The sequence below is a fragment of the Protopterus annectens genome, chromosome 10.part0, assembly GCF_019279795.1.
Source record: "Protopterus annectens isolate FY-2018-M chromosome 10.part0, PAN1.0, whole genome shotgun sequence".
Classification (NCBI taxonomy): Eukaryota; Metazoa; Chordata; order Ceratodontiformes; family Protopteridae; genus Protopterus; species Protopterus annectens.
Window position 1 is genome coordinate 481,092,976 of NC_056744.1, and position 26,256 is coordinate 481,119,231.

Below are 26,256 nucleotides of genomic sequence, written 5' to 3' on the forward strand. Positions count from 1 at the left end.
GTCTAGAAGATTTATAATTTTTACTTGGAAGTGTTTCCATATGTATTTTTGTGTACCAAGCAGACTCCAAATAATTATTCCTCAGGTATATGGCAAATGTTTGTGATAGGAAAGAAAGAGGTTACCAGAAACATATGTTTTTGGAGTGTATGTTGGCAGACTTTCAAAATTCCCTACACAGCACTAGAAAATATTAGATGAGCAAATGGGTGTAACTAAGGAAATTATTTTTTGAGCTGGGATACAGGATATGAATTTGAATTGCCTAGACATAGTAAAGCCTTGTTAAGTTTAATTCTGGTGGTTGCCAGAAAAGTATTTACGAGAAAATGGAAATCAAAGTCTAAACCAACTGTATTTGAATTAGTAAATGTTGTTACAAAGAAAAAAGACTGGAAGTAGAAGGTTTAGAAAAGTGTAGGAGTAAATTACAGAGAAAAAAATGGCAATTGTGGGAATATTTCATGCAGAATAATGTTTTGTAGGAGGAGTGAGGTTTAAGGGAAGGCAGGAATTAAGCAATTTGTGTAATGTTGGATTGATGGCAATTGTACAAAGAATATATGTGATGTATAATGTTTGTAACTGTGGACATGTTAATATAGTTTGTTTTCTTTTATATATATGTATATTTCCCTGTGTCTTAAGTGATATTCAATAAAGGTGTTTAAAAAAGAAGTGTAATATGTGTGAATAATTTTTCTACTAACTGTTCAAATGCCAACAGTTATATGCAGAAATCATTTAGAGACTGTGGCACATGAAAACTGTGGTGTTGCCATTATATCCAGCTATGTTAGCAGCAATCTTGAAGAAATTCAGGGGGGCCCACCCAACAGTGAATGGCATTTATCAATTTTCACAAAAAACTGTATTGATCACAGTTGATGCATAGTCAATCAAACAGGAGGAGAAAATGTTAATTTTGGAAATCTACTTCATTGAGCAGCCTCTGCTCTTGTGCTATGCAGCCCCTTAAAGGCCTCCTATTTTTACAAAAGTGGCTAAAGACGGTCTGCCTAGGTTTAGAAAGAATTAGGCATATGATCTGTGCATATTCCTTATAAAATACTGGCCAAGCTATTTGTCTCTAACACATTACGCATACTTTCAGAGCTGTAAAGCAGCCTGTTCAGAATCAACATTACTTGAAGGAAAGATCCTTCAAGGTGAAAGTAGATGAGGATCTGTAGAATGCTATCTAGGGTCTCTGAAGATTAAGTACTGCATTTCCCTTCTTTTCTACATTTTTAATTCCATCTCTCTCTGCCAGTGATCAATATGATCTTGTATATCCATGACCTAACTATTGCAAAATAATCTTATCAACAATATTTCACATATGCTTAGCTAATTTCTTATCAGAGACACCATTGTTAAATCCTCCCCCCCCAAAAAAAAATCACATGATAAAAGACTGCATTGTGGACAGATGCTTTTCTATTTTATGCACTGTCACTTTCAAATACCTAAATACTCTTGTTTGGCATCTACTTCTCTGAAGTACAGGCCAACACTAAGGGACTCTGGCTAACAAAGTTTGCAGATGACTGCAAACTGGGAGCCACTATTGAATCCCCAAATGATGTGGATATTCTACAAAAGGGCCTTACTGAAACAGCTGCCTGGTGCCAGAGCCATGGGCTCAAGCTTAATGCCAAGAAATGTATAGTTATCCCCTTTGGAAAAAAACATGTACCCATGAATTACCACATAGGTGACAGGACACTAAACATTGAAAGTGTGATGAGAGACTTAGGGACACAGGTTGACAGTGGCCTCACTTTCGATAACCACATTGCCACAACAGTCAGGAAATCCTTCTATGTGGCGCACCTCATCACTAAGGGCTTTTCATCCAGAAAAAAGGAGGTCATTGTCCCACTGTACTCATCCCTCATTAGACCCATTATAGAGTATAATGCCCCATTTGGTATGTACCTCACAAGACATCTGCAACAGCTGGAAAGGCCACAGAAATACCTCACTAAAAGAATAACAGGCCTAATTCAGATGCCATATACTAACCATCTAAAAAAACGCCAGCTATACTCTGTGGCATATCGTCTACTCAGAGGTGATCTCTGCTTAACATACAAGACCATGTCAAACCCTGAGCTGTTGGACATGCTCCACTTAAAGAAATCCCAATCCCTCAGAGCCACACGCTCCAGGGATCTAAACCTTGTCATCACAATGAACAAAACATGCTGGAGGGATAGGTTCCTGACCCAGAGACTCCCCATACTCTGGAATAGATTGCCCATACATATCAAGCAGAGCGCCTCATTGGCCCTCTTCAAAAGGAACCTTGATGATTGGATGGGAGATAGGAAATTCACCCCGGGGATCATGTCAGTTGCCCTGCTAGACAGGGGCCTGGAGAAGTAAATATTGTGGGAAGAAATATCCAGGGAATTGTTATGGCTAGGCTTGCATAGGCCCTAGGGCCGATAGCCTAGTACCAACCTATGAACCTCTGGGTTTGGCTTGTCTCAACCTTGTTCTTAAGTGAACTCATCTATAGATCAATGCAAAAACACCTAAAAGTGTACCTCTTCTTCTTCTTCTTTCAGCTTTTCCCGGTTAGGGGTCACCACAGTAGATCACCTGTCCGCTCATGATTGGCAGTGGAGTTTTATGGTGTCGAGTTGCCAGTCCAGCGCCCAACCTTCCACAGAAGGCACAGACTCACACCTATGGCCAATTTAGTGTGTCCAATCCACCTACAGCATGTCTTTGGGATGTGGGAGGAAACTGGAGCACCCAGAGGAAACCCACATGACCACAGGGAGGACATGCAGACTCTGCACAGAAAGCACCCCAGCTGAGGATTGAACTGGAGAACCTCTTGCTGTGAGGAGGCAACGCTAACTGCTGCACCACCGTGGCCGCCCTAAAAGAACACCTCTTCTGGGAAGCTAAATATCACCACTTTGGAGTTACTTAGAACTACAATGGACCATATATTATTTTGTTCTGATTAGCATAGATATGGTATGTACAAAAGCATTGCTAAGTTAACAGTGCAATTAGTATTGTTTTAATTCAGTTTCATTAGCTCATTTATACTCTGTAATAGGTCATAGTTGAGAGGGGTTCTTTGTTTAAGCCTGTCAAATAAAAAATACTTGACTACATTCTATTTGACATTTAATTAACTGTTACATTCCATATTGGTTGATGTCAAAATTAATTTTTGATGGCATGGCTACCTCCTTCTTCTCTGATGAATCTGGTTATATATAATTCAGGGAGGAGCCAATCATTTGTACAGACTTACCTTCAGACCCATATGTATGTTAACTCTTTGGGCCAGATTTTAAGACTTGCTCTCAGTGTAAGTATGCTCTAATTCCAAACTACTTGTACTCAGTGTAAGTGACTTACATCAGTGTACGGCCTATGTGTAAACAAGCTTACTCCAGAGGGCAGATTCTAAAAGACCTGCTTTGAGCCTGCCTTAGTGTAAGTGGCACTTATACTGAGAGCAACTCTTTTGGAACTGGACCCTTTGGCTACTTAGTTGTTCTTGACAAGTTACACCCATGCATCTTCAGTACCTTTAGTAATGAATCCAAGGACTTTCCAGACAAAATCTAGTCAGAAATTCATTCACAAGAAGAATGTTAATGTCTGTGTCATTATACTAAAAAAACAAACAGCAAAGTTGTTCATGACAGTGCCTGCTTATCACTTGATGGTATTCATAGAAGTCTGTCTTAAAATATGTTTTATTAATTAGAATATATGAAGAATAACTTATGTTTTTATGTAAAATTTTTCAGAGAGCTTGTGGTATTAAATGAATGATATACCTTTACTTTTAGCAGTATTTTTATTCATCTGTCTGAGAATTTTCATAAGATTTCAATAATTTCACAATTTTAACTTCTGAAATGTTTGCAAGAATATAAAAAAAAAATCTGATATTGTTCTTAATGCAGCATATGAGTAATCTGTGATGTCGCTATAGGTGTATAACTTAGATGGTAAGTGTCATTGGCTATTTAGTCTAATAGCATGTAAGTTTTCTCACTGCTGTCTTTTGATCACTTCATAATCTTGTATTCTTCAATATTAATTTGTCCATGCATTTCTTTCTTTCTGCCATTGAAGGTCACTAACATATTTTAATATGTCTGTACTTTTTATTATCCTACACATAAATGTTACCACAATCAACAGAACATGCTGGAGAGACGGGTCTATATTATATTGTCGCAAGCTGACAATATCGAATCTAATATTGTCAGCATAGCAATATCGAAAGCGAAGAATATCAGCCAGGTAAACGCAGGGGGAGATTTCCATTTACCTCAATGTAGTGTGGTCTCGGAGTTGTTATATTTAAGTAGTGGGCGGTGTGGGGGGTGCAGGGGGGCTTGCCCCACTGCCTATGCCCTTTAGTTTTTTTTTTTGTTGTTTTTTTTTTTTATCCTCGTTCGATATTTTACTGCATCGATCAATTGTGTTCGACATTTATTGCTTCGATGCAGTAAAATTTCGACGAGGTAATATAAACGTGGAGAGACAGGTTCATAACCCAGAGACTGCCCATGTTCTAGAATAGACTTCCCATACATGTCAAGCAGAACACCTCACTGGCCCTTTTCAAGAAAAATCTTGATGAGTGGATGGGGAATAAAAAGTTCACCCTGGGGATCACTCCAGTGGCTCTACTTGATAGAGGCACCAGGAACTAGCGGCGGTATGAGGCCAGGGCACTTCTATGGGCTAGGCTTGTAAAGGCTCCAGGGCCATTGGCCTAGTACACACCTATGAACCTATGTATTCATGATCCTTCCGTACTGAGCTTTCTTCTCTCACTGATATATGACCCCCTTTAATATGTAAACTTTATATATTATACTAATATATTAGTATTTCATAATTTAGAACTAACAGTATAAATGTCTCCAATATCTGCAGTTCATACATGAAACTTTGGTGCATTTGATTTGTTTTACTACCACCACCACGTAATGCATGCTGTCTCTGAGTTCTTTTTATGGTAATATTACATAAATTGTAAAATATGGTAACCTTCATAAAACTAGACAAACAAATGTTAATACCTCAAATGCATTGATTCTCAACTATACATAATAGGTATACTTGCAGCCCTCCTTCCCTATCCTTAAGGCAAGCAAAATGTAATCCTCTTTGTTATTAAAATATTGCAGGCAATATTGGCATAGTGACAATTTCAGTTCATAAGTTTTGATGTAAAATATCTCTAATGCTGCAAATTCCATACATGTGCTTTTGGTGTCATTTAATTTCTGTCACCACTAACTATCAGGAAGCTTGATGTATCTTGTTGTCTTGCCAGTCAAACAATTGAGGAAGACTGCTGGTGTAAGGAAGCAAACAGAAAGACTAAATTACTTTACATTTTTGAAGGACAGCATCAATGTAAGCAAATGACTTTAATTTTACATTCATACCAAATCACAAGGTCACACGACAGCTGTGCTGTGAAGGACTACATGTAGAGTCTTATGTCATTGTAGCACTCTCAGTGAATTATTAAATGGCTTTCTGTGATATCACAGGTATTAATTACTCGCTTCCTTATGGAGTCTGAAGCTGAGGAGTTAAACATAGAATGTAAAATGTCCATTTGGGCCTAATGCTTGAAAGCTTGGGATTCAGGCATTACCTATGCCATGTTACTGAAACATTGAAGCCATGAGCATTAATTTCCATGGTTAGGATCAGTCTAAATGCTGCAGATTTGCTACAATGTATTAGCAATACATCTGGGAAGTAATGGGGGTGTTTGGATTGCAAAACAAGTATGCAGATGTATTGAAGAAGCTTATAATGATAAAATGGTCTACTGTAAAGTAGGCAGGGGAATCTCTCTTCCATTACTAACCATCTGGAGTTACATCAGAAGTTTTTGTTTTTGTCACTGTGCATCTGTCTTTTGACAATAACGCCTTTAGCTGCAAGCATCTGCTGGGATGGAGATATTTACAATATTCAGTTTTACTACATTCACCATTTGCAGGCAATGTCCTCTGAAACAATCTAGATGTTTCATTCCAGGGATTGTGGTCAGGAATTCATAGTCTCACTGAGTATACCAGATACATTTTTTGAACAGATCCAAAATTCAAGTAATGTCTCAGGAATTCTCACTTTCTACGAGGCTCAAAGGAGTAGACAATTTCAAATAGTTTAATTTTCCTATCAAGTACCAGGAGGTACAAATTACTACAAGTCTGCAGTATATGAACTTCACAGACATTCATGAGGTCATTTAGAGGCAAAATGGTTTTGAGAGGAACTGATGCAAGTCTGATATGGATACTGTACAGAAGAAAATGCTTGCAAGGGTGTTTGAACTGCTAATGGCCTGGAAATCTCCCTATTAGTGGGATTCATATAGGTTTGTAATCACTTGCAGCAGCTTTAGGGGGAATCTAAGAATAAGATGATTGACACAAATGTGATAAAGGTTCCAAGAAGATTAGGAGGAGGTTCACAACCTTGAGCTCCATGCACTGATCTCACAGTTGTCAGTGTGTTTCAGTTGACATTAGTGGGGAATCTTCTCATGTGGTGAAATTTGAGAAGGCTTTGCTGAGATTTGCTCCTGTGATCTAGGACATACAAAGAAATGGAATCCCAGGGAGGCCACAGGTGCCTTCATGAAAACTATATCATTCTAGAATATTAGTGATCCCCTCGATTTGTCACTGACTTCAGTATGAGAGGCTCCTGGGGCCACTTAGGAACATCAGGATTTAGCACAAGATCTTGAGGAGCAGGGAATTTTCTGAATCTTACTATAGTATCTCTAGCGAGTTCTACTGGAGTTTGAAGAGATAGAGAAAAAGTTACCCAGATAAATTTGATGATTTGTAAGTGATAGCAACTCTATACGGAGATAGTTAGTTAATTACATCATGCCATCTCATAGAAGAACTTTTTATGTCTGAAACACTATAGTGCTGACGGATTTCATGTGATTCTAAATAAAGCATTTTACATTAGAATGATTTGTTTTGTTTTGGATTTTTGACTAAATGTATAACATTAATGGTAGTGTTCTTATCTATGGAAGCTTTCTTTACACTTTCTGTATAAACTAGGACAAATGCCCCTGGCTCCATTAGTACACTGCAGATGTATGCCTAGTCCATCTAGATCACTAGCTCTGATTCATGTTTTGACTATGTGCCCAAGATGTGAGACTGTTGGAGTTTGACAATGTCTAGACTGAACGAAATTTTGTGTGACACTGAGCAATTATCATTACTAATATGCCTAGTGTTTAATCCATATTCCATGCTTGTTTTTACATTCATCACCAACATTTGAAGTATTGGCTTGATGCTGGGGGATTGAGGAACTGTTGGCACTCAAGGCTTGGCTAAGAACAGTATGTGAACTCTACTTTTTGGAAAAGACACACTTTCTGGGAGGTATGACAATTTAGTATTCCTAGGACTGCTTATGAATCACTGGTTGATATTGGTTCATGGGGGAGCTGGACATAGGATCAGCATGGTGGGACCATACAGTAATATATGAAGTATTTAGGTGGTAAATATGTTTCCTGGGTTCCCATCTTTCTCTCAAAGAGTAATGAGTGCTACAAGATGTCTGTGCGTGGACAATGTGAGTATTAACATAATTACTGCAGACTCGTCTGATTAAGATTTAAGGTTGATTTTTGTCTCTAGTCCTGTTTACTGTTTCTCATATCTATTTTGATGGAGACAGTTGCAACAGCAGGATAGATGGTTTACCCTAAAAAACAGTCAGACCTATAATCTTAGATGTGTATCATAAACAATGACTGATAAAATTATTTTCTGTATAACTGGATGATGTGAAAGATAATGAGGGAAAATATAATCCACTGCTGTCAAAATTTCAGGCTGTTATCCCAAGTTTGATTAGTAAACCAGGTATAAGATGGGTGGCTGAGTCCAATGTTAGAAGATGAAATGGAATTCACCAGAACTTAGCAGGGTGGCTGACCATTTTTCTTCTGCAGTAGTGTCCCCAGTGGAGGCCAGGGGGTCCTAGTCCAAAGCACAGCAAAGCAGTAGGTGCATACCAGTGGATGTTAGAGGATAACTTCAAGAAGGAACACACAATTTAAGATAACCTCATTGCATGTTGGCTGTAGGACATTAAAAATTCCTCTTTACTGCCAGAATGGTGCAGTAATGGGATGCCCCATCTTCTTTCCAGCGGATTTCAGAGTTCAAGGAGGCACGCTAGGATATGGTCACCAATTAGCAAATCAGTAGGAGAGGGCAAAACATGGTAAAAATTCTGTCCCCCAGCAACATATGTCTTTGTTTCAAAGGTGCTATATCTCAGTTTTATTTCTTTATTTATGTATCTATGTATGTATACATTAATTTAAGTGGAATCACCCTAGAACCCTTTTAATATATAAATTACAAGGATATATGGGTGAAGTCATTTAATAGATTCAGCATTTGGACAATACTTGTTTGACATGCAGATGTATTTTTATCATGGATTTTTAAAATGATTCCTTGTATGACAACATCTGATTTTGATGTGCATGTTCAGTGAAACAGTTCAAAAACATGGTTTATAATTCTATAGTAGATTCCAGGTGTTCTCACCCAATGCCAGCTTTCTAACATCCTCAGCTGGGGTAGAGGGTCTTGCCACTCAACTCCTTTCACTACAGTAGCCAAAGCAGTAGCATGTTAGAGCTTATTTTTCTGTTCTTATGGTCCAGGTGAACAATGCAGAAACATGTTAACAGCTATGCAGCACAGTATTTTATAATATGCTACAGAAAATAGTCTGCACTACTGATTCATTAACTCACTATGCAGCACAGTATTTTATAATATGCTACAGAAAATAGTCTGCACTACTGACTCATTAATTCATAGGTAATTACTGGCTAACAATCCCAGGGGACCTTTTTAAACCTAGCCATTACTTATCAAAGGTGAGAATCTAACGCTGTATCTTGAATCTGTAAGGCAAGCACCTTACATATTATGCCACCCCCCAACCCAAGTACTTACTTCAAGTATTTGTAAGGTATCATATACAGCTTATCAGAGGAAAACGAGGACAGTTTCTTCAATATCTTGGCTACTTTGCCATCATTGTGTCATTGCTAACAAGAACAATAAATAAAACCTTCATTGCTAACAAGAACAATAAATAAAACCTTATGGCATCTATAGTCTTAACAAAACTCACTTAATATCTATAGTCTTAACAAAACTCACTTAATATCTGTAGTCTTAACAAAACTTAATTACTCAATTAATATCTATCTATATATATATATGTATATATATATATATATATATATATATATATATATATATATATATATAATTTATTTATTTATTTATTTTTTACACACATATACATACATATACACAGAGAGGTGACAAAAAGAAATCACAGTGGTCAAACACCAAATATACTTTCTGACACTCTGTATCAAGTAAATCTCTTTTTTTAAGATAACTGCTAGAACTCACACCTGCGATTATATGGACTGACTGGCTGGCACAGATGTATATCTACTACTTGCCAGTGGAGTGCACTGTACCTCACAAGCACTTATCACAGCCACACTTGCATTACATTCCATACATTTATTTAGTCAGAATTCTACACAGCAACCAAACATTGCCAATCAATTATTACTAATAACTTTGTTATTAGAAAACATGCATATGACTAGGCTATTATTTAAAAAAACGTACGCTACAAATTAACTACTAGCATAAAATAATATTATATACTATACATCATCAAAAACAAAATAGTATAAAAAGGCTATTAACATTATAAAGTATATGTTTTGAAGTCAAGGCTCATTAACAAGCATTGGCATCTTATATTTCTCCAAGAGTTGGTTCAGTACAAGGAAGAGGTTACCTTGCAAGCTGTTTCTTGACCCAGCTGACTAGAGTTCAGTTAATAACTAGATTGCCTGTTAGAATAACTGGACAAAGGGTGGAGTGGTGCCTGCTTTACTCTGTTCAGGGGCGAGAGTTGGTGATAATGTACTGGGTAGAGGTTGGCTATTGACTGTAGCCCTAGTGGAGACTGGAACTCAGAATGGTATCTGAGCTAGGCATGCAGGTTAGTCGAGGAAGTATATCTGCCCTAAAGCCTAGGTGGAAATGTTTCTAAGACTACACCTCATTGCAAGCAAGGCCTATAAAATGTGACACTAGAACCATCAAGGCTCCTGGATAGTGAGCCCAGAAACTTTTCTACTATAATAGATTTGGAGTCTGACACCATAATAGACTTTCTTCTGTCCCAACAAGGACTTCCTCTCCTTCATTTTCGTCCATAAATCTCCAGACTTGATGCCCTCTCTTGGGAATGTAACAAAATAAATGAAAGACCAGGATCCATCTTTTGAGATGAAATTCCTAATGAGCTTAATGACTTGCATGTCTTTAAGTGAGTCTATGTTCAGTCATCAAATGAGAAATCTATCAAACTTCTGTTCATCAAACTTAAAACACTGAAGTTCACTTCAACGAATGTTCAGTCACTGAATATTTTACCCAGAGAAAAGAGACAATGGACCAATATGCAAACCAAAACACACACCACAGTATATCAAATCCACCCAGGTAAGGGCTATGCCCCCAAACCCCCTGATGTGGTGGGCTGCACCCCCCCCTACTTATATATACCAACTCCAAGACCACATTACAGAGAGGAAAAGGGCAAATTTCCTAATGCTGGACAGTCAGCTCCATTCCCTGGGTAAATACTCGATGATTGAATGTTCGCTAAAGTGAACATTCAATGTTTTAAGTTTGATAAACAGAGGTGTGATGGATTTCTCATTTGAACGAACATAGACCCTCTTTAAGACATACCAGGCTGAGTCCAAGAAGAGGAAGCAGACTTGGATACATATTACCAATTTCCATTGATGCAGGACTGAAGTGATTAAGATTTTGTTCATGAGAACATTGTTATGACAGTTAAAAAACACCGGCCTAACCATTTCTGTTTTTTTTTCCTCTAGACCAGCAACAGGGAGATGAGATAACAGGATGAACACTGGGGACTTGGGGAAAACAGTATGTGTATATATATATATATATATATATATATATATATATATATATATATATGTAGATCCCATTCAGAAGCTCAGCTTTTCGACTTTTCGGAAGGTAAAAAGACGGAAAACACCAAAAAAATCTATTTTTTTGCAGGGGGCAAGCTCTCCTGCCCCCCCCCCCACATCCTCTGCATATTATACATACCATCTCTGTGATTGCACTACAGTGCGGAAAAGGGTAAATTCCCTGATCCCCACTGTACCATAATCTCCATTCAAAAGCTTCAGCATTTCAGAAAGTTGATCATACGGTCTCAACCATATGAGGTTCAACTTTCTGAAGAGCTGAGCTTCTGAATGGGTCCTGTATACACACACACACACACACACACACACACACACACACACACATATATATATATATATATATATATATATATATATATATATATATACACACATGTGTGTGTGTGTGTGTGTGTGTGTGTGTGTGTGTGTGTGCTGTACTGTGCTATAACATAGATGCTGTTTTGACTAGTCTGTGTGGTACACCCATCTGAAAAAGAGATTTTGATTTATCTAACCTAATGACAGTTAAGGACAGAATTACTGTTGAAAGCTGTAGTCAGGGATTTTATGTATCTGGGGCATGAGTTTTTCTGTATGTATCCTATTTTTATTGCCTGTTATTTTACTTCTCTGTGAGTGCCAACCAGGATATATTTTTATCTTTACTTGCACTGTTTTTTTCTACTATTTAAGTAAAGCTCACTTATTGAATTTAAGCTCTTGTCACATCCATTTTTTTTATTATAAGTAAATTTATGCACTGTTGTTTATCTAAGATGAGGGTAAACATTATTCATACTGTCATATTTAAAAAAAAACATGTAGTACACATCTCCCATTAGACTGCTTATGCCTACTATTAGTTAACTGGTCTATTAGAATTTGATTTGATGAACAGCAGGACGTAACTGGGAGTTTCCAGCATTAACATATCATTAACATAGTGGTTGCAGTATTACCATACCAAGCAGGAAGAGAACACTGGGGAATTGGAGAAGTCTACTAGCCTTACCTGAGAGGTTTGTATGTGTATCTGTGTGTGTGTGTGTGTGTGTGTGTGTGTGTGTGTGTGTGTTATTTTGCTTTTGATTACTGTGTTTAGTCAAAAAACCCTTTTTAGAGGATGCCTGAGGAGAAAAGGTCCAACATATTACAAACATTTTAAACAGACATTCAGTAATATACATGAACAGACATTACATAGCATATATTAACAATCACATATACATTTGCTATTTAGATTACATTCATATGAAAGTAGAGGCAACTGTTACAGTATAAATGATACTTATCCATTAGTAGATGATGAACATTGATTGAACCTTGAAATTATATATTAGTGTGCTTGTCAGAAAGATAACAGATCATGAGATTAGCACTTAGAAATTCAAAGAAAGGAAAATGAGGGAAAGAACTAGGTAGGGTAGAAAATGTTGATATTTAATTATGAGATGAGGAGTAAAGCAAGTTCAGATGCAATTATATATATGGTTATTATGAGGTTTATATTTGAAATGTAGAGGCAGGGGTGAGCAGTATCAAACAATGTATACAGCTGGGAGATGCTATTAAAACTATTCATGTATTGGTGAAGACTGGGTGTGTGATATAGGATTATGAATGAAGAGAAATGGACTGATGATATGGCAAACTGAAGGTAACAGTGGCATTTATCTGGAACATGTACAGGAGCAGAGCCATTGACATTTTTATTATGTTTTAATTGGGTTTGCATTCAAAATGGACTTCAGTAGTAGTGGGATGTGGTTCCATAGTTTAGCTACACTATTTGAATATAGAGTTACCTACAGTATTAGATGATTTGATTATAATGATTGGTTATTTTGCTCAAGCGCATAAAATTCTACTGGACAGTGGTGTTGTATTAAGTTTTTTAGAGTTGGGCAATCTAATGGTTTAAAGAGAAGTGTAATTATCTGAAGAAAAGCTAGATGATGTGGTAGTTGTAACCAGTTAAATTGTCTGTTGGCTAGGCTGTGGTGTGTTCTATTGTTATAGTTTACTATAAATTTGGCTATTTTATTATAATATTGCTTAGGTTTGAACAGCTGCGAGGCTTGAAGTTTAGTGAAGATTGGGGCAGCATATATACCATGTCAGATGCACACTTAGTGAACTTAGACCGATGCCAATAAGAAAGTACAGGCTAAATGTCTTATGGCTATGTCAGTGAGGTAGGTTTTACTGGTTTACCATCATAAGGTTGACCAGTGGATGATTGACCTCGTATGGGCGAAAGGAGCATGGCAACATCCCACAATTGCGAATGCAGATGCTGCGAATCGCAAAATTCCGTTCCCTTTTTCACCTATGTTAGCACTCGTTTTTGGATGTAGAGTGGTCAGAAATGTCAATTTCAGTATTTTTGCGACATTACGACCATTCGGCATGCCAGGATTCGCTAATAAAATTTGCACATATACAGGTTCAAGCTCTGTGTGCTCGACCTTATGATGTTAAACCGTTTTACTCTATATAATTTACCTAGTTTTTGATGAGTTTTTTTAACCACATGTGATGCATGCTGGTTGAATTTTAAGTGGTCAGTTATGATGACACCCAGTAATTTTTGTGGTTTATTTGTTCTATCAAGAGATTATAGTAAATAGTGTTGTATTGGTAGAGATGTGTTTTGGGTGAAGAGCAGTAATTTATTTTTATTAGGGTTTAAAAGTAGTTATTTAGCCATGTTTCAATCAATGAGAAGGATTGTTGTGTAAGGTCTTGGACTTTAGAGAGAGACAGAGATTTGACATTACAGATTAGGGTTGGGTCATCTGCATGTTCAGCTAGTATAGCATTTTTGTAGTAGTGTAGAGGTCATTGATGAATATATTGACCTAGTGTAGATCCTTGTGGGGCACCAATAGTTACTGGCAAGAAGAGAAATCTTTTTTTCTTTTCACTGTTTGTGCTCTGTTTGAGAGGTAGCTATGGAATCACTGCAGTTAAGAGATGGTGAGCCCTAAGAATGAGAGTTTATATAAGAGTTTCTTGTGGGAGACAGTATTAAAAACTTTTTATAAGTCTAGGAAGATGGTGGAGACTAGACTTCCAGGATTTCTGTGGGTGTTGACAATACTAACAAAATTCTGCAAAGCAGTAGTTGTGCTGTGATGAGGACAGAAGCCGTGTTGGGCTGAAGACAGGAGCTGGTTATCTATTAGACAGCTGATACGTTACTTATGTATGCATTTTTCTAATATTTTTGACAGTGGAGATAAGATGGTTTACAGTTTGAAAGGTCTATATTGATTCCATCCTTGTACAGTTGAATAATGAATGATTTTTTTTCTTCTCATAGTGAGGGAACTTTATCTTTTATCAGAAGTGAAAGAGGATATACAATAGCCTCAGCAGATATTGAGTCATAGAGAGAGCCCTGAGATAGTGGAGTTTGGTGTTTGACCAAAGATTCAATTCTGTAAGTGGCCAGTGTGCAGCCCATTCTGGGTGTGGAGTTTGGAAGTCCATAACCAGGACAGCAGTCCCATTATGCTCTTAGGTCCAGGTTGTATTTTGTGAAATAATTATTGAAACAGACTTGTGTGTGCTTTCTTGTTATTATTTCACCCTTGATTTGCAGTAATGGGGTTCAAATCCAATCAGTATCAACCATCTTAGCATCATAGTGGGTGACATCTTGCAATTTGGGTGCCACATTCATGGCAGTGGCACTATCTTTCCATCACATCAACATATTCTAACAGTAATGATATATTATATTATTATTATTATATAATGCTTCAAGGGTATGAATTAAGCAGAATACAATAAACCTGTGATGGCAATGCAAATCAGTTTTTATTTAAATTACTTAAACTTTTGTTTTACAGGTTGACAGAAGGCTGACAAGTATTTTCAAGGAGCTCCAAGCTGTGTTCAAGAGAAGCCATTGCAAGTAAATCATCACAACAGGAATTAGTTTATCATGGAAATGGATTACCCAAATACTGCTGAAAGGACATAAATCATTTTTTCTTGACGAATGGCTGAAAATCTCAAGGGGATGTTATAAATCTTCTGTAAGGTGAGTAATGCAGATTATTCAGAAGCAAAGGGCACAATATCAGCCTTGATAATGTAGAATTAGCTTGTCCTCCAGAATATAAACAGCAAAGTAAGCATTTTTTTTAGGATTCATCATCACTGCAGGTATGTATATATTCTTCTGTATCTTGTGTTCTGTCCGGTAGACATCCAAAGAACAATGACTCTTTAAAATTACAATAATACACTTGTCTACCAACCCTTTCATACAAATTCATCTTAAAAAGTTCTAGACATTTAGAGCTACATATGCAAAAGGGAAGATGATTCCAGATTAGGATATATTGAGTAATAAAGAGGTTTCACAAAACGTGTTCTATTGTGATTTAAGGAAAACCTAAGATGTTTATGTCTGAGTGTTTTATTACAATTAAAAATCTCTAAACTCAGTAATATTTTCAGTTATTCACTTTTATAGCCTTAAATGCTACAAAAATCTTCCCTCTGTAATTGTAATGTATCTTAGGATCATAGGATCATGGGAGTTTAATAGGCTACCAGTCCTAGAGCCTTTTTAAACCTAGCCATTCATGCCTCAGTTTTACTAATTACCAGTTCCCTTGGGCAAGATTGGCTTTGGTATATGACTGTGCCTTAGGGCATTTGCAAACTGCCTCTGTCCATAAGGACCACAGGCAACAAGCCAGGGGAGAATTTGTGATTTTTCATCCATTGGTCTAAACTGTGTTTGAAAAGGCTTAGGGAAGAGTTCTGTTTCACATGAATAGGGAGTCTGCTATAGAGAAGGGGTAATCTCTAAGACACATACCTGTCCCTCCAAAATATTTAGCTTCTGTCACAAACGAGGTTTAGATCATTAGATCGGGTAATTCTCGTGCTGTTTGTTTTGTGACTGTGTAGCAGATCCATCGAAGATGGATTGGACAATGCTTTGTAGATTAGGTATAGATCACCCCTCAGTAGTCTGCAGGAGACTGAGAACAGGGACAGGGCTTTGATGCATTCCACATAGGACATATTATTTAGACCCTGTATTAATTTCATGAAGAACCTCTGTGCTGCTCCAGCTGTTGCAAATGTCTGATCAAGTATATGCCAAAGGGTGCACTGTACTTGATTACTGGTCTAATGAGGGCTGAGTATAGTGGGACTATGATCCCATCAGAGCTGGATGCCATGCCCTTACTTATAAGTTATGCTGCATACTAGGAACGTCTCACTTCCATGGACACATGGTGATCAAAGTTCTTGTTACTGTCCACTTGAGTTCTGAAGTCCCTTACCAATGGGTCTACTCTTGAGGAAGTGTTATCAATGTTGCAATTTTCAGGGGTGGTCATCTTCCTGAAGGGTATAATTATGCATTTTTTGCATTGAGTTTTAGGCCATGGTCCTGTAACCAGATATCTACATCCTTAGAGCATCCAATAATTGTACCCATCAGCAAATTTGGTAAGCCAAAGGCCCTCTATATTTGCCTTGACTTCAGAGAAGTATATTCTAAACAGGAGAGGTCCCAGTACTGAGCCCTGTAGGACACCACTAGTAACAGGTCTCTTGATGGAGGTGGATTTCCCCACCTTAACTTCATTTGTTTTATCCGTGAGCCATTTGACCATTGGTTGTCATAGGGATTTATGTCAAAAAGTGTGAGTTTGTCTATAATACCTGAGTGAGGTATTGTTTCAAATGCCTTTGCCAGGTTAATGTAGGCAGTGATCATTGTTTTGTCCTCATTCGTGGCTCTATTGACCTTCTTGAAGAAGTCCACTAAGTTTAGTAGGCATAACATGCCCTGAACAAAACTGAACAAGAATTGGTCCAGTGTTTGGAGATTTCTTAGGTCTTTGTTTATCAGTTCCACAATAATTTTATTGTGTATTCTGATGTATAGCCAATGTAGTGAATATAGATTTGGTTTTTGGCATTTTTCTTTGTAATCAAAAGAAGATAAAGAGTTGGATTTTCTTTGTAAATTTTCTCTGAACTAATTCCAACCTTTTCAGCTGGCCAGATGTGTATATACAAAATGAGTTATTATACAGTACTCCAGTATGGGTCTGATGAAAGGTTTATACAAGTTAATCAGAAATGTTCTTTAGCATTAATACCATTTGTCTGAAGACCCGTTAAATGATTCAATCAATATGCCTACAGAATGATAAGTTATCCATGGTTGTTATGCCCAAATCCTTATATGTATATCTCTATTCTAATTTTGATCTTTTAAGATATTCTCCCTGTTTGATGTTTTCCCAAAATACACAATTTTAAATGTATTACAGCTAAAAGAAATATCAATGTTAGATGCCCTTTTAGCAACCCTAAACAGATGCAAATTCATATCTGGATAATCCTTACTACTAATTGTGACAAAGCCAGTTTTGTAACCAACTTTGTGTTTATTTAATCATAAAGAACTGTCTTTTGAAATAGTTGAGAATATAACATTTTATAATAATAGTCATGACTGAGCCTTGTGTTACCCTTATATGTACATTTAAGACATTAAATTAACACAAACAAAAAACTACTTTTTGGGTTCTTCCTGTAAACCAATGCATTATCCAGTGCATAATGTATAGATTATATCCAATTATGTTCAGTGCCCTATAAACGGAGTCATATGTTAATGAGTTGATCACCTTAACTAAATCATGGAAGCTGGCACCATAAGATAAACACAGATCAATTGCTATGGTTAGTTGATCATAAAATTCTACCAAATTTGTTAATGAAGATCTTCCCCCTTTATAAAACCATACTGTTGTAGAGCCATTATGCCTATGTTTTTCATCTTGAAGTAGCAAATGAGTCATGCAGCTCTCAAAACATTTAGCCAGTATAGGGTTCCATCTCATAGGCCTATAATTTGATATGTCATTTGGTATGCTCTTTTTTAGTTTCAGGGTCACATGAGATGTTTTCCATTTTTGTGGTGCTGTCCCTGTCCTAAGCAAATTAATGGAAACCGAATGCAAAATTGGACATCGAGCTTTAGATAAATTATCAGAATTACAGGCATTCTGTCAGGTCCCATAGATGTAAATTTATTTACTTTCTTCAAGGAATTCTCACAAATGCTTGTTATTAATGAACAGTTTCCACATTGTTGTATTTTCATCTGAAAGCAATCAGTATGTAGCCATGCATGTTCTTCACTGATTACATACCTATTAAATTAATTTCTTATAATCTTCATATCAGCTACTCTAAAACTGTCCTAGATCAAAACCATAACAGGATTATTAGATTTTTGTATGAATTTATATAACTGTAGTATTCAGTTTGCACAATCTATTCACAAACTGCATTTTTTTTCTTAAGAACTGGAAATTCCTGATCACTTGATCACTTAATTTATATTTATTTCTTTCAGTGTAATACTTTTGTATAGTTGAAATCTATGCTTCTTTTTGTAATGCTTTATTTGCTTTCTACTCCACCATCTTGGTACTATTCTCTTAGAATTAATACCCCTTACAGATTCCATTTTAAGATCAATACATTCCCCTAGGATTTTTATCTAATACATTGTAACCATCAGTTTCCTTAATAAAGTTCATAATTATCCAGTTAACAGCAGATGTTTCCTCATTTACCTTTTCATAGTTCAAGAGCCCAAAATTATATTTATTATTATTTGCGTATAATGGTTTATTCTTAATAATATCAAATATTATTGAGTTATGATCAGATTTTCCCAGTGAAGCTCCTGCTTTGACATTTTTGATACAATTTTCAACATTTATGGTTACAAGATCTAATGAATGTACCCCTCCCCCACATTTTCCTCAACCACTTGGGTCAAACCATGATAAGACAAGATGTCAATGAATTCTCTTGCATACACCGAAATAGAACTATACAATGCCCAATCTGTATTTGGGTAATTAAAGTCCCTTAATATGATTATATTTTTATATTCAAGATTTTTCTTCAAGTAGTCTTAGAATTTATATTTTTGTTGATATTAATCCATGGTCTATGAGAACAAACTATTAGTGTTATAGCAATCTAAGATATCAGTAATAAGAGTTTTGTTATAACTTTCCAGTTTTGTAACTGAAGGAATACATTCATGAACTAATAAAATCGTACCTATTCCTGATACTGACCTCAGACATTCAAATTTATTATAATCAGGGAAGGATATAGGTGTTGTCATCTAGGCCTCAGCAGTTTCTACAGTTTTTGAAGGATCCATAAGATAATGCCAGTTTCAGCTGCTGCTTGTTTCTTAAGCCTTGGGAATTAATAGAAACAGCAGGTTACATAATTATTAGGTCTCCCATCTTGTCTATTTCCCTTGTAGTTGTCCTAAATCATTCTTCAGATAGTCAACAATATTCCACTTAAATAACCAGTGCCATAGTGTTTTAAGTGTAAACTGTCCTTACCAACATTTGTTCCTTGTAAATGAAATCCTTCTAGTATTTTATTACAGTCGTGTTATAACCTGTGCCCAGTTGATGTAACCAGGTGTTTGAAAGGTGTGTTTTATAATCATTCCATCTCATCAAAGGAACCATTTCACTAAAGTCAATATTAATACTATGCTCTTCCAGATATTTTAAAGCAGTCTGTTTCATGTAATTTAAAGCCATGTCATAAATATCTTTTGTCCCAGCATGTATAACTATGTGATTTATTTTATTTTCTCTACTGATATTCTCTCCACTAGTTTTGACACTTCTGTTAATTTTAAACTTAGGAGTAAAAACACTGTGATATTAAATATATTTGGGTCAGTCAGACAGTGTGTTTTATATATTTAAGAACAATCGCAACCTAAAGGAGAGGATGCTTGAACATGTCAATGAAATTAAAAATGGTAAGCTTAATAATGCATTGGCTCGACATGTTAATGAGGCTGGGAGTGAGCATGGTTTCAAGTTATTTTTGTATTGGAAGTCTTGCCTGCAGATATTAGAGGGGGATATCTTAAAAATAAAACAGAATTCAAAGAGCAAACATAGATCTTAGAACTATGAGCTGATAAATTTCCTGGCATAAATGAGCATGTATCTTTAAAACCAACTTTGAAAGCATGACCACTCCCCAATTGATGACGGAGTGTTTTTAATACATTAGAACATATAGCTGTAAGTTAGTTATTAGGATGTTTTATTTCTTAACTAATGTATTTTAAATAGTTTTGCATAGATGTATTGTGAATATCTTTGATCAATATATTTAACGTGAGTAAGTAAGACTATCATGCATAAATTAAGCTGACTGCTTTCGTTTTTATTGTAAACATTTTTGATTGGCTTAAACAAGTTTAAATGGAAGGGTTTAATGTTATATTTATGTTTGAAGTGGTCAGTGAACCGTTATAGTGCTTACTTTTGTATCTTTGTTTTATTAAAGTGTGAAGTTGTTTTTAATATAGCCGTGGTGATCGCAAACTTTTTATGTCACTTTATATACTTTAGTTTGTCTTGCAATCTTTGCTCAGCAGTGGGACTGTTTTTTTTCTTGTAATTTATAAAATCCAGAAAAGTTCACATATAGGTTTCATAACAAAAGATATTCAGACTTAATGTTACTTTTAGATAACTCTTTCCTTCCTAAGAGTATAGCCATCTAGAAAACAAATCCTTGTGTATCCTGTAAGAATATAATTGCCTTATTAGACTTTCATATTCTTCAGGGGCAAGCATATTTATCTGTGTTTTCAGTGCATTGTTTCTAAAGTCCTAGAATAGATATGTACCTAAAACGGAAGTAGCAAGTTGCACCTGCAAGGTGACATGATTTACTAAACATGCTTTGTGAAGCAAGTAGTATGGGATGTAGTGGGCTGAAATTATTAAGCTGTGTTTTGTCAAAAAGTTAAGAAAATGTGACATATTTTCTATATTTACAAGAATAATGCAAAAAATGGAGTGTAATCTTATGTTGGAGATAATGACAATGCGCAGCAGGTGGTAGTAAAAAAAATGACATGAAGATATGGTGTGCAACTTGAAGATACTGAGATATAAATGTTTGCTAAAGCAATTACGATTATTAGCAACATTTTCATATCTGCATTCATATCACAAAGTCTGTCTGAACATTAGATGAACAAATTTTGCCACCTCATATGCAACATTAAGGCACACTGTTTTGCCACATGCTGTCTAACATGCATGGTTTTGTAAAATCATATTGCTGTTTTGAAATATTAGGAAAATTGCCTAATTTGCATAGATTGCAGTGTCATAAAACAACTGAGTGCAACCTGTTCTTGTCATATATCATTGGAAAGCTCTCACAGAGATGAACAATTACACCACCTATTTGTAATGTGCACTTACCCAGATATAATTTAGCAGTAATCCATGACTGGGTATGGGTATCACAGAACTTACCCGTGGTTTTTGTTTTTGATCATGAGGGAGAAGCCCGAGTAATCAAACAAAGGCAACTGTGGGTAAATCCTGTGATACTCACATCCACTCGTGGATTATTGCTATTTTACAATAACATTATTTAAGAGGGAAATTGCTTACCTTTAAATAATTTCATTATATGATGTTACTTTGATGCTCTTCTTCCACATCACCCCCTCTAAAGTGCATGCATATGACATGCATGTCCTTTTGCTTCCACATATACCCATAGTATAGTGCAAGAGAAGGGGTGGAGAAGAGAGAGAGAGCATCTCTTTTTTCCTATACATGAAAATCAGAGATGCATTCTACACTGCAAGTGAAATAGTGAATTGTTTTGCCTCATATCTTACAAATGGATGAACCTGGTGCTATTGTTAAGACTCTCATGCATACCAAGTTTGTTTGAAAACATTGCTTTCCTAAGTGTTGCAGTGTTCTCCCATAATCTTTATATAGGTGCACCATTTATGTAATTTGCACCTAATTGGTGGCCCTGGAGCACATGTACATGTTCTAGGGACAACAGATGATTAGAACTTATGTCTTTAGTGCAATCGTATGTTGTAGGATTTAAACAGTTTGTCAGCGTCACTAGGTTCATTAGTGTCTCTAATATCTGGCATTATTGAATAACACAAATACTCAGTGATTTACCAGAAAATAAAATAATTTACAAGGGACAGAGCAAAAATTTAGGAAAATCAGGAATATTTTGCAATCATCGGGACAGTTGAGAGGTGTGGTTACTGGAAGTATGCTTGATTGTACTGCTGGTAACCATTCCTCTCAACTGTCCAGAGTTTTGCAGAACTTCCAGATATTTCTCATACCCTGTCCTTCATAAAATATATTAGGAAAGGTGGTTTCCAGCATATGCCAGTTGAAAGTCTAGATGCTTAACAGTAATTCAGTGACTGGACTTCTATCTATTGGTGTATATAAACACTCTGGTGGGTATCCGATCAGAGTGCACACTTTTGAATACTAATAATAATTTACTGTATTGTCCTTTGTTTGAATGCAACACTTAGTAATTTCTGGCAAATAAAATACCACTTTTCTTTCATAGAGCTGCAGTATAAAATCAGCACCACCAGACAGGCCTTTAATAGTATTACTAATGCATAACCCATTGCCTGGTGAAAACTGTTGTATTTTGCATTTTTTTTTGGTAATTAATATATTTTCAATAAAGGATGTTGGAAAAAAAGGATCTCTGGAAATAAATGGTTTTGTAGCTGAAAGACTCCTACACTTGTTCATTGGACTTAAGTCCCCAATAGGTTTGCGATGTTGTCTTGCAGAGGTAGTACAATGTGTCTGAGAAAGCCAGACACTGTCTGACGTCATAATATAATGAAATCAGGAGTAGTTTTACCTGAAGGCTGATGCAAACTTTAAATAGTGGGGTACTTTGCTTCCTTTTAAAGTACAGAGAATATACTTCCTCTATTGCTGAAACATATTTTTTACTTGTGAAATCAGGAGAATTTATATTTGTAATGGGTGGGGAGATGCAAGTATGTTTTGATAAATAGTGGCTTACAATAAGATATTTATATTTATTACTAATGCAATATATTAGATCCGCGGTGGTACAGCAGTAGCGTTGTTGCCTCACAACAAGAGGTTCTCCTGTTCGATTCTCGGCTAGAGTGCATTGAGTGCCTTCTGTATGGAGTCTGCATGTCATCCCCGTGTTCAAGTGGCGTTCCAAAAGACAAGTGTGAATGGGCATGCCTTCGTTGAAGGTTGGGCATCGAGCTGGCAACTCGGCACCGTAAAAATCTACTGCCAATCATTAACGGACTGCAGCTCCGCTGTGGTGACCCCTAACCGGGAAAAGCCAAAAGACTAATGCAATATATTGAGTGACTGTTCTAGTTTGAATGAATGGCTGATGGTGACTGACAAATTGTTTAATTGACTGCTTGGCATGCTTCACCAGAGAAGGCACACTAAAAAAATATTCCTTATGCCTAAAAACTTACTAGAAGAATGGTACCAGAACTTAGCAATGTAGATAGTACCATAAGCAACTCAGGCAACAGCTCAAACAGTGCAACATAGTCAAAACCAGTAAAATAATGTACACCAGGCTGCTAGATAGTATACTTATTTTATTTAATTATCAGGCAGCCCGTGTATTATTTTTGTAATACATTATACACTACAAACAGTATACAACACAATGCAGAAAAGAACATAAAAGGAACATAAAAATTAACAGAACATACTGCAGTGTATATGGATGAGAATAATGAAAGCATTTAGAAATATAAAAGAATAATGACATTAATGAAGAAACTTTGTAAAATAAATTTATTGCTGCTAGCAGTTTAGCTCTGTAGTCATTGCCTTGATTCCCTCAGTTTCTAAACTGTGTGACATCGAGCACATTACTTAACCGGAGAATGTAAAGACCCAAATGGAAAAAAAAGAGTAAGACAAATAGTATAACCAAAGAAGATTGGGTAGCAGGGTGGGATGCATGTACTCTAGTTGTCATTTTATGTAAGCATGTCTTCTATTTTGTTTTTGACATATCATAACACAATTTCATTTCCTAGTTGACTTGTAATCTCCAAGTTATGTTTTGTTTTCATTAATATAAACAAGGTTAAGGCTTCAAATCAACTTTTGTGATACAGGCCATGAATTCATATAATTATACAGATAAGCCAGATAATACACACAGTGATGGCTATCCCACTCCACAAGGGGGGAGCCACCAGGGACCCCGGGAACTACCGCCCCATTAGCCTGACGAGCCTGGTCTACAAGGCCATGGAACGAATCATCACGGAACTTATAAACAAAGACATTGGTAATCTCCAAATTTTGGACCCCACCTAGTTCGGGTTTGTAAAAGGCAGATCATGTCTCCTAAACCTGATAGATGTCTTTGAAGCAGTCACCAAAGCCATATACTAGGGTAAGGTGGTTCACACAGCCTGTCTAGATCTTGCCAAGGCTTTCAACACCATCCCACACTCTGGAATTATAGATAAACTCACTAAACTAGGTATAAATCCCTATGTCACAAGATGGGTTGCCAACTGGCTCACTGACAGAACCCACACTCTGAAAGTAGCAGACTCCAAATCTGACTTCAGACCAGTGACAAGTGGAGTACCACAAAGTTCAGTCCTGGGTCCTCTACTGTTTGGTATCTACTTCTCTGAAGTACAGGCTAACACAGAAGGTCTTTTGCTAATGAAGTTCACAGATGACTGCAAACTAGGAGCCATAATCAAAACTCCTAATGATGTGGACATCCTACAAAAGGGCCTCACTGAGACAGATGCCTGGTATCAAAGTCATGGCCTCAAGCTCAATGCCAAAAAGTGCACTGTCATCCCCTTTGGTAAAACCTCTGTACCCATGAACTACAACATAGGCGGTAGTATACTTACCAAAAGTGTGATAAGAGACCTCGGGACGCAGGTGGACAGTAGTCTCTCCTTTGATAATCAGATCGCCACAGTAGTCAGGAAATCCTTCTACATGGCACACCTCATCACAAAACGAAAAAAAGACGTAATTGTTCCCCTCTACTCATCACTCATTAGATCCATTATAGAGTACAACACCCCATTTGGTATGTACCTCACAAGACATCTACAACAACTGGAAAGACTGCAGAAATACCTAGCAAAGAGGATTACTGGCCTCAAACAGATGCCCTACACAGACCGTCTCAAAAAACTCCAGCTTTACTCCGTCACATATCGCCTACTCAGTGGTGATCTCTGCCTAACATACAAAACTATGTCAAACCCAGAGCTGTTGGACATGCTCCACTTAAAGAAATCCCAATCCCTCCGAGCTACACGCTCTAGAGACCTAAACCTTGTCATTGCAATAAACAGAACATGCCGGAGGGATAGATTCCTGTCCCAGAGACTTCCCATACTCTGGAACAAACTACCTATCTATATCAAACAAAGCTCCTCATTAGCACTCTTCAAGAAAAATCTTGATGATTGGATGGGAAATAGGAAATTCACCCCGGGGATCACTTCTGTGGCTCTGCTCGACAGCGGCACTGGAAAATAATTTTCTTTAGTGGCGAAAGCCAGGGTACCTTTTTGGCTGGGGCTTGTATAGGCCCTAGGGCTGATAGTCTAGTACCTACCTATGAACCTATGAATAAATCAGACAGAAAGTGGCAGTGAACGAGACTAAGAAGCATGAGGGTGATGGACAGAAGGCACTATATACAAGAGACTAAGAAGTGAAACAGGAAGATTGGGAGGGATATGGAGAAAATTTAACCCAAAATAGTAGTTGACAGGCATGATGTCAAATGAAAAAAACATAGAGGAAAATAGGACAAGGCAGGGATTAGGGTGGTCAGGAGTTGGAGGGCTAAGTAATAACAGGACAAAGAGATAGAGAGAGATAAGGAGAAATTAGGAAGACTGTGAGGGAAATGCAAAGACTAGCAAACATAAAGAAACAAAAAAAATGACACCTGTAAGACATATGTTCATGTACCAGATAGAATGGAGTATACACCCACACCCCCATAATGTAGAGTTATAGTCCATATTTATCTGCATCTATAATCTATATATCTATCTATATGTGCGCGTGTGTGTGTGTGTGTGTGTGTGTGTGTGTGTCTATGTGTGTGTGTGTGTGTGTGTGTGTGTGTGTATATATATATATATATATATATATATATATATATATATA

General features: G+C 36.7%; 1 protein-coding gene across 1 annotated transcript in view; it reads left to right on the plus strand.

Annotated features, from left to right (window-relative positions):
* The window catches only part of DDR2 (discoidin domain receptor tyrosine kinase 2), a 1,067,915-nt gene that overhangs the window by 231,365 nt on the left and 810,294 nt on the right, over positions 1–26,256 (plus strand). The window contains exon 2 of the mRNA XM_044085379.1: positions 14,998–15,191. The gene's annotated coding sequence lies outside the window, so the exon portion shown is untranslated. The remainder of the gene's footprint in view (positions 1–14,997; positions 15,192–26,256) is intronic.